A 14867-nucleotide genomic window follows, 5' to 3' on the forward strand; every position below is an offset into this window, starting at 1 on the left:
CCGTATTCCCATGCGCAAGCTTCGAACTTATGTAGGAAGTAATTATCGATCAAAAAAATAAAAGATTAATTATTATTATTATTAGCTATACTGAAAACACTACTTTCAGCACTTTGCAATGTTCTAATATAATTGAGTTTATTTTTCTTATTACTCGAATTGTATTAAAAAAGAATTCTATTAAATTTAGACGTTTAAAATCCTCTACCGATTCGAACAGTTATATTAAATATTATACATTTCTTTGCAAAATCCGATAAAAGAACACGATTTAACGACAATTAATGAAGAAAAAATGTCACGTTTGAAAAACAAAGGTTTCTCAAATAATTGAGCTTCATTTTAAAACAAGTAAACAGAGTTAGTGACGTCATAAACCGGGAATAATTGTTGGCAAAGTGTCAGAAAGGAGCATCATTACACAGTTTCTACTGCAGTCTTTAGACTAAGGACGACAGTTACGTCTAAAATATTAATTTACATTTTTCGTATTATTGAATGATAACGATATTTAAAAATATTAACTCGACAGGATATGGAATTACAATTTAAGGACCCTTAATGATAAGTGAATTTATTAATCATCTAACATTTATTGTTTCTACAAATTGAATTCATTTCGAGTAGATCATTTCGCCATCAGATACTAGAAAAACAAAGGTATGAAAATTCTGAATAAATATATGTTTGTACCTATGTGTATGATAATAATAATAATGCAGTTTAATATATTTGTTTTTTCTATATCATTTTACTTTTATAAAAACGATGTTTTTGCAGTTTTATAACAATTAGGCTACATTGAAGCAGAAGTAATAAGTTATTGTTAGAAGGTTAATGTAAAATATTATTTTTGTGTGTCGTTCTATTTATAAACAGTTTTCTCAACAACAGCTGTTTCTTACTACTCTCATATTATTTATTTCTGAACATTAAAAAATAAATTCACTCGGTCTATGTACATGAAGATAAGAAAAATATGGAAATATTGAAAATCTTTGCTATCAAAAATTGTAATGCGTTTATTTTCTAAATGAAAACGTATTTAGGCCACTTTTAGTTCCTTTTATAGATCTAAATAAAAATAATTGTTAACAGCAGATATTTGAGATACCACTTTTTTAAGTTGATCTGCAGGCCAATGGAAGTAACCGAAGGAATCGATAGTTTAATACTCGATAGTATCAGCATTTTGCACGATAAACCCCATTAACTATCTCTACTAATTAAGGATCCTTACGGATTCGAGGCCTTATTTTTAAAGAAGGCGGCACTTTTATAACTTAATAATTCTTTAGTGAAAATCTTTCAGCTGTACAATAAGGCCGACAGAATGAATGATTTCAATATATACAGGGTCATTCACGGGAACCGGATGTTTTTAAAATAATCATAAAAAATTGAATATTTACTTTAAAAAAGTTTTATTGGTACTGAAACACTTGTTAAATCAAAGCATTTGTTACTTACTCATGAACGAAAAATTATGTCCGGCAAGTGATGTCCATTTTGGGCAATACATTGTTGTAGCCTTTCACGGTAACTGGCCTCAATTCTTTGCAGCATGTCTACATCAATCTGGGTGACGTGATGACGAATTGCGATCTTTAGGTCCTCCAATGTACGCGGTTTATTGCCGTACACACGCGATTTCAGAAACCCCCACAGAAAAAAAATCACAACTACTCAAGTCGGGGGACCGAGGGGGCCAAGGAATGTCGCCGAATCTGGAAACCACACAATTAACCACACATCTCAGGTACGGTCGAACTGAGAATATACAAGACTACACTTCATTTACACTCATACATATCATCCTCATTCATCTTCTGAAGTATTATCTGAACGGTAGTTACCGGAGGCTAAACAGGAAAAAGAAAAGAAAAGGGGCAGTTCTGCGAGGAGAGGCTGCGAGTTGTGTGAGTTCGGCGGAGTTCTGCGAACCAGTCCAGCGACACATTATAACGACGATCCAGCGAGGAAAATCACAGGTGTGTCTGCGAGACGAAAGTGCGAGGCGTCAGTCCAGCGAGGAGAGTTCTAAATCCAGTTTGATACGACTAATTCCAGTAAACAAGAAATACTATATAAGTGAAAGAAATAATGCAATAGACTTCATTCATAAACCGTTAGGGTAGGTAGCAAAAGTATTTGCAAGTGAATACTATACGATTGTTGTTAATACAAGACTAGTGGTTAAAAAGGGTTAAGACTAGCGGTTTATTTTGTTAATGGGTCTGATTTATAGTTTTCTATTTATCGACCTGGAATAAATTCGGAACGATTATTTATTTTGAATTCTGTCTTATGTGTAATCTACTATTGACATTTATCACTATTTGATGTATTATATTTTAATTATTATTCTTTGTTGATTACGTTATTTATTATGCTCTATTTTTATGTCATATTTACTGTTTTTATTGTAAGTATTATGTCATGTACTATATTATGTATTAATTGTTTGATTTGTTATTACTGACATGTAATATTATTATCGTTTACTACTATTATCCTGATTATTATTGTGGTTGCAATTACTATATTATTTGTGTATTTACTATTTTTATTAACTGTTTTATTATTGTCACTTATTATTATTATCATTAATGTATTTATCACCATTGTTATTATTATTAATTTTTCTAGTTGTAATTATGAACATTTAAACCAATAGACTAATTATATAAGTATTCTAAATTGTCAACCTCTCAATATCCTGATCGAGCCGCGAAACACGCGACAATATATGTATATATATATACGTATATTTCGCTTTCTTGTAGACACGATAACTGCCGTAATTTTGCGCCAATCGCTTTCAAATTGAGACATAAAACATAACGACCCAAAATCTCGGTCGAGTTCGTTAATGGGCAAAATCGGACCATGGGGGTGGAAATGGGAAGGTTTCGAAAAAACAAAATATCGCTATAACATTCCTATCAAGTAAAATATCGAATTCGTTTAAGGTTCCTACTGTTCTTTGGATAAGGGCCTAAAACTTATCTAAGTAAAGTTTTTTGATATCACCAACCATTGGCCCACGGGGTGGAAAATATAGGGTTTCAAAGACAAAAAAAAATCATACCTCCCTTAATAGGAACAGTAACGAATCGGTTTAAAGTGATCATTGGTCTTCTAAACCTTACCTTTGTCTGAAACAATTTTTGAAACGACCAACCTTTACTGCAAGGGATGACCAAAATATTGCTGGAATTGTAAGAAAATGGGGCTTATCAAATGCTAAACGTGTGAAACATTTTCTCACATGCAACCATTGTCGTATTGAGTAAATTTGAAGCTTTTATTAACTTTAAGGTGGAAATCTTTTTTATCCCCTGCTTAGCACCGGTGAAATCTACCTCCTCCTTCTGGCGTGCCGAAAGGGATTTTTTTTATTTAAGGCCGCTTGTGGTAACTGTCTAATGAGAATAAAATATTTGCCATTAAAAATGACAGCGATCTGTAAAACGTAATAGGAAATTATGTTATAAAACTCACCTTGTAGACCGCGTTCATTAATTTACGATACACAAAAAATATGGCGTATTTTCCGATAAGCCGCTTAATAACATGCTAAACTTTAAAAGTGAAATCTAAGTATACATCAAAACTTCGGCTACGAATAACTAGACGCAGCTGTAATTCGTCACTGCCGACGGAAATAAATTGTCAATTTATATCACATCGATTAAAAAATCTATGTAAAAAGAAACATTTCTTTCCGGGAAAATCTGGGAACGGAGAACAGATAAACTTATCAAAAAACGCTCTATGATGGTAACGGATACTTTCGTGGCTACGCAAAATAAGTGAGGATTGAGAAATTACAATTATGTTAATAACAACAGTAATAACGGGTTACATTCTGTAAATAACAACTGCGATTCAAATTTGATGCCGGCTGGAATTACTGGAAAGTTAAAACTACCTATGTTCGTTAAACTGTTTAAAGATCGCGTTTGAGAACTAGTACGAGCCATGTTTTTTTGTAAAAAAAGTCTTGCTGTAGTGGTAAAATAAAAAGGTAATCAAAGTCCTCATCGGAACATTTTTTGCAAGGTAACAGTATAAATGATTCTTCTAAAAACGAGAACCAGTTTGATTTAAATTAAAACTTTTGAAAAAAGTAAAATAAAAACAAGCTTTGTATCTAATTCTAATAACATGTTCATTATATTATTCCATAGATTTCAATTTCTTGACGTTTTTGTCATAACAAATTAATAAATACAATTTACTTACTTTTGTTTGGTTGAATCGTACTTATTCTTTTTTTCTCAGTTTTAATTATATAGTCGCATTATATCCTTGCCGATAACTTTAAAACTTTATAACTCTCTTCATAATAAGCGTAAAAAATTGAGTTCGGTTTAATTTACTCCCCGACCATTTTTCTGTTAACATATTCAAGTTCATTTCATTATTTAGTTTTTTCAACTTTATTTCATTTTATTATTTAAATATGACTTAAAAAACTGAAGGAAAGCAACTAAAAATTATACTTTTTTGATTGTTTCTCAAACTAAATCAATTTTACCTTGTTAAATGCGCAAAAGCAATTCTAAAACTAACTGCCACTAATATTTTCTCACTAAAATTCGTTTAGGTTAAAATATAATAAAAAAAGTATACGTCTGTTTAATATTTTGAGGAAAACTTTCAGGAATAAATTGAACGGTTAAAAAGGTGATCAGGTAATAATAAACTTATCCACCATTGATTTTTTTATTGTTATTATGAAGCAAGTTTTTAAACTTCATACTTATCGGCAAAGACACAACTTGAATAGTATAATAAATTATTTGTAAATAAATCTATCGTTTTCATTTATACGGAATTTCTCTATTTATTTTATTTTTTCAAGATATTCATTTTTTGAAATCTAAAAAAAATATATAAACTAAAAAAAATAAATAATTCAAATCCTGTTTCTTTGAGAAATAAATCCTTCGGTATCTAAATAATTTACATATTTATTTATTATATTCTTTTTCAATTTAAAATAAAAATAAAATTAATTTATTGATGGTGATACGAGCATAAAATAAATAGGTCGCAGAAACAGTTCTCAAAATATCAATAAATAAAATCATACACTCGTAAAACGTTTTAAAACGTCAATAAACAAATAAGACACGATGAAGTGCTAATGTTACTAGTGCAATAATACAGTATTATTGTTGTTAACCGCATGAATTTTATGAATCGTTTATAAGCCTTCACGCATTTATGCATTTATCTTTTATCCACTCATTTATGTATTTATCCGTTTCTAAAAGTTAGAACGAACGTACAAGTGATATGAACTTATTTTATTATTCTACACGTGTAATAAAATATAAAAAAAAATTGATGTGGACACCACATGACTTGTACGCCCATTAAATCACATATACACATTTTTTTAAAATGAAAAGTACATAAAATTTTATTTCATTAATAACTTCTGATATTTTTTTTATTCTTATTATTGAATTATTATTTACTGTAAAACTTTTATACAATCATTGGTTAATAATTATTAATAAATCAATATATTTAAATTTAAAAAAAGTTAAAAAAAAGGATATGAAGTCGGATTTAAACCGATGTGGCTTCCCCTTGTAAGATCCAAATATTCCATTAATTAAACTTTTAATTGGCTATAACTCTGGAACCGATGAACATAAGTACCACTTATGATATATCGTTGAAATCTTTCAAAAGAAAAAGTCCAAAATTCAAATTTTAAATTTTGGCTTTTTTGGACACTTTTGGTTCAGTCGATTGCAATCAAAAGGGGAGGTGCACAACTAGATGTTACAAAAGTCCTAAATCCAAAATTTCAATATCCTACGGCTAATCGTTTTTGAGTTATGCGAAATACATACGTACAGACGTCACGCCGAAACTGGTCAAAATGGATATTTCCGTTGAAATCTGAAAACCGAAATTTTTTGCGATCACAATATTTCCTTTACTTCGTACAAGGAAGTAAAAAGCGACTGTGGAAGTTCACAGTTTTTGTTGGTAAATTTTGATTTTCAAAAGTTGTTGCTACAATTTCATCCGTAAACCCTGTATCTCGTAGAAGTCTTTCTTTTGTGTGGAAAACCAATTTAAAGTATGTTTTTTAAAACAATTTCTCAATGGATATTCTATATAGTTTGTGTTTTTAAGGACCAAAGCACGTAATTCACGCTTACTCTAAATTAGAATTAAACAGTGACATATTTTACACAACTTAGTTAGAAAACTAACGGACTACACCGTTAATTTTAACTTTCACGGACACCTAAGTATTTCTTGATACCATTGGTACGCGTATTTTAACACTTAACTCGTCGATATAAATTTTTCTTGAGACAACATAAACTATATCACAGCAAAATTCTTAAAAAGTTACATAAAATTTATAGCACTACTTATAAAGTTGACTATATCTTATTCAGTTAGCTTATAGAGTTCAAGAAACAGACTGCATTACGAGTGTACAGGCGGCCGATTCACAAGCATCTCCTGTAAATCCTAATGCATATAAAAGAAACTGCGCGACGTTAATATTTAGTAACCACGCTCTATTATATTTTAAATTATTATATATATTTTAAATTTAAATAAATTAAGACATCTTACTTGAGTTTTTTAAGAGTTATGATTTGTCAAATGTCCACAAACAGTAAAATTTCACTAATATCTTAGATTAAATTTCTATAATAATAAACAAATAATAAATTCAATCTAGTTTTCGTCATTTGATGGCGAGAAATCCGCAGTGCTGTCAGTATTAAGAGATACAACGGGAGGCTCAATTTTGTTTTATATTATCCGATTCCCAAAAATTTGGTTCAATAGTATCCGTTAAATGTTTTATACAGTTTTTCCATTCCTGCTGGGCCTGTTTTTATCGATGGTTTTTAAGCATAAATTTTTAAAATCAGATATTTTAAAAGCAGTATTTTCTGACGCTACATAACTTTTGATTTGTCTCCAAATTAACTCAATCGGGTTGAGTACACAATGATAGAGAGGTAATCGAAGCACGGTCATGCCACTGGATCTTGTTAACTCATCAATTTTATACACATTAAAATTACTTTTAATACGCGAAATCCTTTGTGATAATTGAACCTTAAGTTCATCCTCTTTAAAAATCACTCCTTTTGAACTAAGCCGCATTTTGATATTCTTTTTTCAAGACACGGCTGGAATTCTTTGTTACATGATTGATAAGGGGCGTTATCTAAGAGAAAAATCGAATTATCTTCCAGATGAGGTAACACATCGCTAAATCATTTCTCAATAAATAAAATTAGTGTATTTTTTTACGAATCGCGTTTTTAACGAATTGTCAACTTTTTCTTCAATTAATCCGCGGTTTTTTTTATGAAACCGTAATCCATAAGTAAATTCATTTTCGCGAATCACATTGAACATTGAAGCAGCACAATTTACACTTATGTTAGCAGTTTGTATTAACGTCATCCGAAATCAACTTGGATTACTCTGTAATTCGCTTTGGTAATCATTTAAAATATGTTTTTCCATACGACTTTTTTCGGAGGGGATATCAGTAATCGTGCACTATTATCAGTTGAATCGTTTCAGACATGATGTCAAAATAATGGTATAATTCAAGTCGTACAGACACAAATCTAGGAATACACTGCACTCACATTCAAGTAAACTTAAAAAAAATCGGATTATATTAACTTAAAATAACATCAGAGTAAATAAATAACAGACACACAAAAATTGAACAAGAGAACAAAGGATGATGATATGAAAAAATTTTAATAGAACCGAGATGATACAAGTTATATAAACTTTTGGTTACATTGACTGCTATATGACAAGTTAATTATACGGTGACTATATATGAATAATGATTATAGTGTTGTATATAGATATGACCGCGTTGTGAATCGGCACTGATGCACGACTCAGCAGAATCATGATGAACTCACTCAAACAAAGGTAACGTTTGTTTATTCTTCACTCTTATAAGCTAACTGAATATAGTATAATAGAACTGTTCACAGCGTATTATAATATATGCAAAATCTGGTAGGTTGTCCCTCCAAGCTGCCTGTACTTGCTTCCTCTATCCCACTCCTACAACCCTTACCTTTTCTTTTTCCTGTTTAGCCTCCGGTAACTACCGTTTAGATAATTCTTCGGAGGATGAATGAGGATGATATGTATGAGTGTAAATGAAGTGTAGTCTTGTACATTCTCAGTTCGACCGTTCCTGAGATGTGTGGTTAATTGAAACCCAACCACCAAAGAACACCGGTATCCACGATCTAGTATTCAAATCCGTGTAAAAATAGCTGGCTTTACTAGGACTTGAACGCTGGAACTCTCGACTTCCAAATCAGCTGATTTGGGAAGACGCGTTCACCACTAGACCATCCCGGTGGTCTCACTCCTACAACCCGGCATGTGGAACACTTACTACTGGTTGCAACACAAGAAATGCGTACGTGATATTAAAAAACAATTTTCGTAAATAACTACTCCACGTCAAAGAAAATCGTAACATTATAGAGTGTAGTAACAACTCATTTCATATTCTTTATATTACGTCATTGTTACTGTTTACTTATAGAAAAACCTTAGTTTAACGTGCCTGAAAAAAACATACTATCAAGAAATAAGTAAATAAATTTCTTCATATACATCTTGAACAAAATATTAGGCATACATAGTTTTATTTGGAATAACAAATTACCAGAAAATATTTTGATACTATAATGGTGACGTCATAGTTAGATACGGTCAAGTTATTGCAAATTAATTGATGTGACTTTTGGGATACACTACTATGGCTGCTGGTGGGGGAGAAGTCGTTGAGTGATTTAAAGAAGAGTGGAGGGGATGCCATAGCTTACTACGGATATTACACAGATTATATCACAGTAAATTTATGCAATATTTACAAATAAAACTGGAGTTATTAATTATATTATTAAATAAAGCGCGGAACAAAACTTATAACTGATAGATAAAAGATTTTCTTTTAATGTTTCTCTAAGTGTGATACCATTTCTTGAATTCCTTTTTTTGCGTATATTACAGATCTGTAAATACAATTTTTCTATCACCCTTAGTTTTAAACAAATTACGCTTCAAAAAAAAATTAAGGAGAAATAAAATTAAAATCTGTAAAATTTATAATTTTGCATAGCAATACCTGTGTTAGAATGATTTCGCTGATGCTTTTCTTTTATAAATAGCCTCAGGCACATCTCGAATTAATGCCCAACAGTAATCGGCTAGTATGTTACTATTCCATTTCCCTTTATAGCGGCTTTCCATCACCGAAATGTCACTTACGTCTCCGAGGTTGTCCGGGAAAAAATCCAGATGTGAGTAGAGAAAATGTATTTTCAAAAACATATTACATCCCATAGCTCTCTATTAAGTAAGAAGTGATTAACAATAACGTGGTACTTGTCAGATTTTTGTTTGCCGAGAAAGTTTTTGCAAACGGTTTTAAATGAAGCCCAAACTGCACTTTCTACATTATTTAACATCGAGTTAAATACATCATCTTTGACCAACTCTCTTATTTGAGAACCAACAAATATCCATTCTTTAATTTTTCCTTCACTTACATACGGAAATTTTTTCCTGATGTACAAAATTCCGGGACTACCTTCTTCATTGCTTTTACAAAATTTTTCATCAGTCCTAGCTTGATATGGAGAGGGGTTAAAAAAATATTATTTGGATTCAACTAAGAGCTCATGAATAATATTTTTCTCATTTGAAGTTATGCTGTCTTCCACTCTTTGGTAACATAATGTTTGTTCTTAGCTCGGCTGTCCCTTTCATGAAGAAAACACATGTACTTAGTATAGCCTAACTGCATACCTAAGAAAATAGTTATAACTTTCAAATCATCGCGATTGGTATCGAAAGGATATTTGTTACCGTTGTACAGTAGAACCACTTTTAAATATACCTGGACGAATCTATAAAAAGGCGCCAGTCCTCAGGTTTATGAACTTGTCTTAAGTGAGATAGCTCATCAATATTTTTGTAATAAACCAAATTATTTTCATCAATAAATTACTGAGAAAGTTCTTTTTGTTGGCTTCGAAAGCCTGTAATCTTTGTATTTTTTAAAGTAAATTCCAACCTTGCAGTCATGATTCTAACAGTTAGCTTGTTTTTTTGATCATTTTAAATCCCTAACCAAGTCATTTAATTCACCTTGTGATATACGATGTGGCTTATTGGAAGATAATTCAAAATAAAAATCATTGTTATCATCTTCAGTACTGCCTGATTTTATATTGCTGCTTTCGAAACATACATTCGCAGGTGGCTCAGGAACTGGAATAATTTCACTGTTAGGTACAGGTCTGATTGCAGATTGCAGTGAAGGATATTTTACAGTATGTTTAGATTTTTTAGAAATTCCAGACACACTTGTTAAACAAAAGTAACAATCGGTTACAGATCCTTTGGGTCACGCCAAACCATAGGTACAACAAATGCCAAAGCCTTCTGTATACCTTTTAGCCATTCTCTTAAATATACAGAATAATTAGTGCATACTATATGAGGAGCCCACGTCTTATCCTGATCACCAATTTTACACTGAAAGCACAAATGATATGCTCTTTTAATTAAAGGTGTAATGTTTTTTCTATTTGATTTTACGGTAAACTCACCACATACATAACAAAAGGCACTCACATTATTTACACAATTTCGAGACATTAACACTGCACCGTTAACAAACTTAAGACAGTAATAAGACTGAACGAAATTAATTCATTCCTAAATCTAATGCTTAACACAAACAACACAGCTGTGTTTTCAGCTACATGTTTTGACCTGCACAGACATGATTAATCTTGTCCACGAAGGCTCACTCTTCAGTATTAGATATGATGTGACTATGATAATTTAATTCTTTGTCTAGTATTGTTTATTTATAGCTTATAAATTACGTTAACAAAGTTAAACAATAAAAAATGAGCTAACAAAATACAATATAGGAGCTTAAAATGCTAACTATACGTTGAAAAAAGAAAAAAAATTCCTCTAATTAAAATTTAAACCTTTTTCAAAAGTGGTGGGCGATAGAAAGATTCTGAGTTCATATTCGTTTTCAGCATTAAAAAACAAATTAAAATCATGTATCGCATGTTAGGAAACAAAATTATGTTTATCAGTATAATCTGTTCAAAAAGTTAATAGTTCATATAAGCTGCACTTGGTTGGCTGTACGTCGCGATAATTCTCCGTAAAACTGCAATTTATTTAAACGTTCTCACTACTATTTTTGTTTTATTAAAATACTTAAGATATTAAATCTTTTAAACGAAAACAATGTATATATAACATATACAAACATATAATCAGAACTTATCCATTCAGGGCAGTTCAATAATTCATTCGGCAATAACGATGGATTTACTTCTTCTGATAGTTCATGTTGTAATGGTGAAATTTTCGTTTATGACGTAATAACACTTCATACTACTTCAGCCGTTAGTTTATAACAATTAAACTTTGAAATATAAACACAAATATTTATCAAATAATAAATAATTATACAAGTTATTTAAAGAAACAACAATGTTGATATTAATAATATTTATAAAACGTAATACGAATTCATCCATCAAAAAAGTAAATGATCAAATAAATTAGATAAACCCTAAAGAATAAATCAAAATAAATGTTTTAAAATTATTAGAATTTTATTAGAATGATTGAAGTTATACAAGAGAAATAACTAAAGCGATGTATGTATTTTTTCTAATTTTAAAATGTTTACTACACGAGAAATAATTGACTTAAAAATATGGTTGGTATTTTGGCTTAGTTCGTAAAAAAAACACGTAGAATTTTAATTTAATTACGCATGGAATTATTATTTTTTTAAATAGAAAAACTAACATCTGATCGTAAGTAACAAAAAAAAAACATTATTTATAGCTCATAAATTAACTTTTCTCGTTGAAAGATGACTCCGCCCAGAAGCCTTGAAGATTTCTTGAATAACGCAGAGAGAGGTTCTCCTACGAAGAACAAAGTGAGTTTTTTTTGTTAGTTCCTATGTCGGGATGTCTTTTGCTTCACCGTAGAACACACATTTACCTATTTTGATAATTGTTTTTTTAATTACAGAAAAATAAAACAATTGTTTAAGCACACAAACCAATTCTTCTTATGTAAAATTTTTAAATTAAAACTAAATTTTTAAAACTTAAAAGGGCTGATCATCAACTGGTCCCAGGCTTTTATTCGCGAATGTACTAAAAAAAGTATATTTAACCTCTATTATAATTCCTTAATTTCTTCCAAGGTCTTAACACATTCATTAGTGGTTTTTAATCGTTGTATTCTTCTGTTGTATCCTTGCTGAATTTTTTTTTTGTTTTTAACTTATTTAAGTATACTAGTTATCAACATTTATACATGTCTTGGAATAAAAAAAAACGTTTGAAACGTTTAAACTCGCGCGTGGTTGAGCGAATCGTTAAACTTCTTACTTGTTCATGCTGACAATTTATGTTAACTAAATACTAGTCTTTTAATTAGATAAAAATAATCTATTTCTTCGTTTTATGAAAGAAGAAAGACCTACGTTTGGAATTTTACTTATGTCTGTGTTAAATTTACGCGCAATAAATCCTTACTCTATTCCGTAAATCAATAATTGATTTAGAATTTTTTATTTTTATTTTGTATCTGTTAGATTAATTTACAGTTTATTTTCATCTTATTTCATCCATCATCTGACTTGTTTAAGACCAGAAAATTAGTTTTTACGTAAATTCTTCAGAACGTTTTAAAATAGATCTAACAAACAAGTAAAGTAACTATCTGTATTACTTATGTTTTAAACACCATATAAAATAATACATTATATATTTTACAGTATTTATTTATAATAATAATAAAAAAATAAAATTAGAAATATTTATGTAACGTCCATTTTAATATAAGGATAAATAATCACCAAAAAGTATTAATTTAAAATGAAAACAATAGTATCAACATATAATTATAAAATAAAAGTAAAACATAGTTGTCTAACCGTTTATTATAAATCTATCCTCTTTAAAAAATGACGAAATTTCACGCGAATTTAAAATTCCACCAAAAAAAGCGGTTCAACGTAACTATGAATGAACATAACACATATACGTTTCTGATGCGCTAACATACGATACCAAGTCAACAGTAACATGGTAACAACCCCCACCAGAGAGATACAAAAGCCGTTGTACTAGCACGCGTAGTGCGTGGTTGGCAGGTTGCATGTATTCGTAGACTACGCGCCTGCAAGTGCTCAGTACTGAATGTGTTAAGAAAGAACTGTTTTATTGAAGCTATTTGTATATTCCGGCAGGGGACGTTAAGGAGAGCGTATTAAATACTGAGGTAGGAATTTTAGTTAAGATTTACTGTGTACATTTTGCGATGTAATATATAACTAAAAATTTCTGACTAGAATAAAATGTTCCAAAAGTAAATTAGCTTTAATAAATTAGGTTTAAAAATAAATTAATTTATGATTTTACGTCACCAGGGGCGATGGAGTGACAACTAAAAATTCAGAGAGAGATGTTTTTTTTAAGAACTTATTGAGTCTAATATTTTTATAAACATCAAAGTTCCATTTTACTTCAGTCCGGATTAAAAAGGAATAGTTCTGCTGCTATGAATTTTTTTTGTATTTGACCTGAGAAGGTAGTTTGTCGTCTTTTGTTTAAAAAGACTAACAGTAGAAAATTTCATATTTCAAAAAAAGGATTGTTAGATTTGCTGAATTTCATGTCTATAACTTTTTTTAAAGAAAGAGGTTAATGAAACATCATTTTGAAGCGAAACTTCTTAAAGCAGGCTTCGGGCTGGGGAGGCAACGGAAAAAACGAGCGTCACGCGCTTTTAATGGAATACAGCTGTGATGCAATACAGCTGACCGTATAGTATAGAAAACACGTGCTCCAACTTATAATGATGATTTTACTTCAATGTATGTTTACATTTTTCTATGTTTTATGTAAATAAATATTTTCTATAATATGTATGTGTATTTCATTGTTAGTTCATATTTCGTATTAATAAAAAAAATTTATCATTTGTGTATATTGCTTATACGTAATTGTACACCATTAATAATTCATATAATATTGCGTAAGAAACTTCGCTTCCGTCTTGTGTCCACGCACCGACGTACTCGTTTTAATTTTTATCTAAGATGTTTGAAGTTTCCTGCTATTGGTAATTCTGGAATATGACCAATTTTTAGCTCAGTTGTTAGATTTTTTACATATATTTTTCCTAGTTTTGAATTTTATTGTGTCTTTTTTTTCTCATAAACTCAGGAAGAATTGTTTGTATAATGCTTTGTGAAGTCCACTGCAATAAGATTTTAACTTTGGAGTCAAAGAAGTGAGATTAAAAATCTATTTCACGACTACTATTTTATTCACCCAAGATTAAGTAGAGAAAAGTTTACCCTTTAAAAAATGTGTGCTATTCTTTGGGTAATTTTTGAAAGCAATCATTGGCCACAAAATCGTTTACTTAAACAGCTTAAAATGTTCAACTTTAAGGGGAAAATGGGAAGAATACATGGAAATAGTGAATGATACTTATACAGAGTGTCCCACGAAGAAATGGAGAAATTTTAGGACGTGTTCTAAAAAATAATAAAAAAAGTTCACAAAAAACATAGGTTTGGAGACGCTTTGTTTTCGAGTTACCGTTAGCGAAAGATTTCAGCTCTGAAAGCTCGGATTTCAGCTCTGCTAATAAGAAGAAGCCTTACTGTAATTTTTTGGACACAACTTCAGGAGTCAAGTTGTTGGTTTTTTATGTAATGTGAGCTGGGACATAGGTAAAAT

At 30.3% G+C, this 14867-nt stretch overlaps 1 protein-coding gene across 4 annotated transcripts in view; it reads left to right on the forward strand.

Annotated features, from left to right (window-relative positions):
• Positions 1-405: 405 nt before the first annotated feature.
• Positions 406-14867, forward strand: part of LOC142323417 (uncharacterized) — a 45446-nt gene continuing 30984 nt past the window's right edge. For 3 of the 4 annotated variants that reach the window (XM_075363010.1, XM_075363013.1, XM_075363012.1), the window contains exon 1: positions 406-660. The gene's annotated coding sequence lies outside the window, so the exon portion shown is untranslated. Of the gene's footprint in view, positions 661-1906; positions 2135-14867 lie in introns of those variants that run through there. The other variant, XM_075363011.1, reaches the window with a different exon arrangement.

The sequence above is a fragment of the Lycorma delicatula genome, chromosome 4 (assembly GCF_047948215.1).
Source record: "Lycorma delicatula isolate Av1 chromosome 4, ASM4794821v1, whole genome shotgun sequence".
In the NCBI taxonomy this organism is placed as follows: Eukaryota; Metazoa; Arthropoda; class Insecta; order Hemiptera; family Fulgoridae; genus Lycorma; species Lycorma delicatula.